Source organism: Poecilia latipinna, unplaced genomic scaffold (genome assembly GCF_001443285.1).
Source record: "Poecilia latipinna isolate Pla-1442-1.1 unplaced genomic scaffold, P_latipinna-1.0 Scaffold709, whole genome shotgun sequence".
Classification (NCBI taxonomy): domain Eukaryota; kingdom Metazoa; phylum Chordata; class Actinopteri; order Cyprinodontiformes; family Poeciliidae; genus Poecilia; species Poecilia latipinna.
This window is the reverse complement of record NW_015113325.1, coordinates 336,709-340,809: the sequence shown is the minus strand read 5'-3', so window position 1 is coordinate 340,809 and position 4,101 is coordinate 336,709. Positions and strand designations below refer to the sequence as shown.

Sequence of the window (4,101 nt, the reverse complement as noted above, 5' to 3'; positions counted from 1 at the left end):
GGCGCTTGGCTGCGAGGGCCGCTTGAGGCTCCGCGGAGCTTTAATTTTAATTGGATTGTATTTACAACCCTCCAGAGTTGGGTCCAGTTCAGAAACTCTGATTTTTCTCCCTAGACAGAAATATAATTCCCACAATGAGGCTGTTTAAGGCATCCACTGCATCCCAGCACCATATTAATACAAAGTCAGCCAAATATTTTCCATGCATCATGAAACGGCCTCCTCCTCCTCCTCTGTGTGCTTATTGCACAGCTGGTTTTCACCTGACTGGTACATATTTTTTCTGCGGATGAAAAGTGCCGGCTTTAATAAATCTGATGGATGACTGGTTGCAAACTGTTGACCAATCATTTTTTCTGACAGGAAATATTACTTGATTTTACTCTTTACATTAAGATGTATTACCAAGCAGCTTGATTCCTCTATAAGGAGATAAAACATGTTTAATAATGCCGCAGCTTTCGCCAGAGAGCCATTATCAGCTCAGAACCAGGCGCTCTGATCTTTACTCTCAAATTAAAACAAATAAATAGGAACTCAAACTGATTTTTAGTTTGTTTAACTGAAAACTGAATAACTGGATTTTTAAATAGCTATAAATGTAGGTCAAAAATCTAACTCGTCAAAAAAATAGAGCAAATTCAAGGTTTAAAATTTAAAAACAATTTCAAACTTTCTTCTGCAAACAACTGCAATAAAGTTTTTGAGAGCATGTAACACACAAGTTACCAGCATACATCAACGAAAACAAAAAAAAAAACCGACATGTCAACAAAAGTCATAAAAAAACACAATACATTTACAAATAATAACATTTCACAACAGGTTAGCACTTAGAAGTACTCCCTGCAACATTAACCATGTTTTCCATTGAAAATAGTGATAAACGTAGCAATCTTAGCATTGGTTTTAAATGCTTATTTAGTCATCGCTTAAATTTTTACAAATTTAATCACATTTTTAAGCAAATAAAACTTTAAATTGTAAACTACTTCTTTAATAAATCCTATAAACATTCTATTCAACAGTGAACTGATAAAGGTGCAAATAAATAACGAATAGGTGAAATAATTTGCTCACCGGTCTCACCAGAGGACAGCACAGCAGCACAAAATGGCGCCGCCTCCAACCTCCTGGTTGTTCACTCTACAAGCAGAAGCACAGAGAGAACCGAACAAGTTAACAATGGTGAACTTAACTCATCGTTTCGACAGTAAACAGACATAAAACCATTCTTAGCATCAGCAATGTTTGCTAACGATTCGTTTTATATAGTTTTTTTGTACCTCTTCTTCCGTGAATCTTTTGCGTTCAGTTAGCACCTCAGCGATCAAGTCGCAACGGAAATGAAGGAGGAAACCACGGAGGTGGTGGGCGGGACAATGCGCCACTTGGAAAGAGCTCATTGGTTAAAACCGATGCTAGCGATTTTCTTCCTGAAAAGTTAACCCTTTAATTGCTGGTCATGACAATAATTCACCCAAAATAATTAACAACTGTTAAAATAATAAATCTTCCCATTTTCATGAGAGTTTAAAGGATTTTTTTATTATTATTATCATTAAAGCCATATTTAAATGTGTGTTCCACATTATCTGTGGGTGCCACACCTAGAGGGGGGGCCAAAACGATGGCAGAAAAATAATTTGTAGTAAGCATTTTCCATATTAACAGCTGTTGTGCTTTTTGATTTTTTTTTCCCCTTTAAAACCCAAAGAGCCATTTTCTAATTTTTTTGACCCACCAGAGCTTTTGACTTGACAATTTTGGCTCATGTTGTAAAAAGTTTGGACATTGCTGCCGTTCAGAAGAACATGTGCTAACATTAGATGGGCCAGTTAAGAGCGTCTACTGAAGCTAATTTAAAGGTACATGTACCTATTATTCCTGTTTAGGATGGAACAGTGTGTGTGTGTGTGTGTGTGTGTGTGTGTGGTGTGTGTGTGTGTGTGTGTGTGTGTGTGTGTGTGTGTGTGTGTGTGGGTGTGTGTGTGTGTGTGTGTGTGTGTGTGTGTGTGTGTGTGTGAAGCCAGCAGAAAGCAAACATGCAGTCCAGCAGCAGACAGTCCGTGTGATGAGCCGGCGGAAAGGCAAACGTCTCTGCTCATAAATACGTCCATGTTCAAGATTTACGGCTAGCAATTCCATCTCCAGAGGAAGCCTGGTCGATTGCTTTTTGCGCCTGTCCTGCAGTTCATGCAGGAAACTCGCTGTGTGCAACTCCGCATGCAGAAAATCCACATAACGCAGGTGAAAAAACAAAGGTTGCTCAGTCTGTTGTGTTAATTCTTTGCATAGATGTCCTGCTAAGAGTCAACTCAAATGCACACTTTATCTAGGAGGAGTAAAAAGGGAAGAACACCTGCTGGGACTGATGAAAGGTTAAACTGGTCCCAGTAACAGACATGATGAAGGACAGGCCCACTCAGTGAATCACAGACAGAAAAATCACTAAACTGGAAGTGTTTTCATTCAAAAACAATGTTCATTTTCATTTTGAATTCATTATTATGTAAAGGTTATAAATCTTTTGTTAAAGCTGAATTATGTAATTATGTATGTTCTTTATAAGAAAAAATTCAAAATATGTAAAACATCTTTTACATATTTGTTGAAACTCTCACCATGTTGTAAAAGTTTATGACACAGATAATCTGTGAAAAAAAATTATCTTGCTGTCTGAAGAAACAACCAGTCAGAACCAGAAGGAGGGGCTTAGTGCTGCCAATCACCTTCATGAAGTTGCTGCTAAATGCGCTAATGGCAGAGAAACAACTCGTCGTTACAGGAAAACTGTTTATCTGCTGTCATCTGTGGCTATGTCAATTAGCCTCCACATTGACGACAGGCTATGCTAACTGCAGTGTGGCACGAGATTGTGATTGACAGTGCTAAGACCCGCCTCCTGTCTCCGATTGGTTGTTTCTAGTTTGAACTGGGAGAAGGTGGAGGAGCTGAGTTTTTTCAAGGACTAACGGTCTCATAAATTGTCACAACAAAGTGACAGTTTCAACAGATACATACAAACATATATTTTATAAAAGCTACATATTGGACCTTCAGTTATCATTTTTTTGTTTTTTACAGACGTTTGTAGGTGGATGTCTGTTGCTGCTCTCGCTCTGTTTGTGTATCAGGTGGTCAGATGCTGCAGGATTGTTTTATTGTTGTACAGAATCAGATAAAAGTTAAAAATTTTATTGAGGAAAGCAACAGTAAATTTGAGTAAAATTGAAAGTATCCAGTTGGAGATTAAAGAGAACAAACTGAAGCTGCAGAAGAAAATGCTTACAACTGTAGACCATCCATCCTTCCTCACTTATTTTCTTCCCTTCATTCCTTAATTTATCGTTTTACTTTCTTTCCTTCTTCACTTCCTTTCTTCTCTCCCTCACATCTATAATTCATGTCATTTGTGTATTGTTATTGATCTGAACTTGCTGTATTTGACTTATGACTTTGTGATGACTGTAAATGACTTTATTGATACACATTTGTTTTGTTGTTGTTTTTTGGGGTTTGTTTTGGTGTTGTTGTTTCCTCATTTGGCCAGGAGTTGTTTGTTGCCTTTTGACCGATGTTTTGATTTGAGGGGTTTTTGGGGGGGACAAGGTTGCTAGGCGATCTCCACAAACTGACGGTTGGCTGTTTTGGACATAGTGCAGAGAGTGAGCGAGCATACGAGTCACGGTTGAGGGGAGATAACTAAGGAATAGTCCAATTAAGGTCCAGACAATCAATTAGCTGGCGCTCGGTTGATGAGGGAACAAGGTGGGTGGTTTGATGAGTGAATTGTATTTATTGAGCGTGATGTTTATGTTTCGACATGAAATGGTGTTAATATTTGATTAACTGTCAAACAGTTGGAATACGTTTTAGTTCATTTGTAACATAGAAATGTTATAGTTAATTAAATACATTGTAAATTTAATGATATTACATAAAGTAAGGTTTAAGGTAAAAGGTTAGAACCATGAAGAGTTACTAATGATATTTTATTTGTATGTTTGTAGCTCTTTCGGTGTGTTCATGTACAAAGGCTGTTGAATAAAGAAACGTGAGCCATCAGTTAGAGAGACCATCTTTTCAACCGGGACGCTA

At 37.8% G+C, this 4,101-nt stretch overlaps 1 long non-coding RNA gene across 1 annotated transcript; it reads right to left on the bottom strand.

Annotated features, from left to right (window-relative positions):
- Nucleotides 1-39: 39 nt before the first annotated feature.
- LOC106955149 (uncharacterized) lies at nucleotides 40-1,484 on the bottom strand. The gene is made up of 3 exons (XR_001426514.1): nucleotides 1,287-1,484; nucleotides 1,081-1,146; nucleotides 40-283 (listed from the first exon to the last, which is right to left on the bottom strand). It is a non-coding gene; the product is annotated as an uncharacterized LOC106955149 (long non-coding RNA).
- Between the last annotated feature and the right edge of the window lie 2,617 nt (nucleotides 1,485-4,101).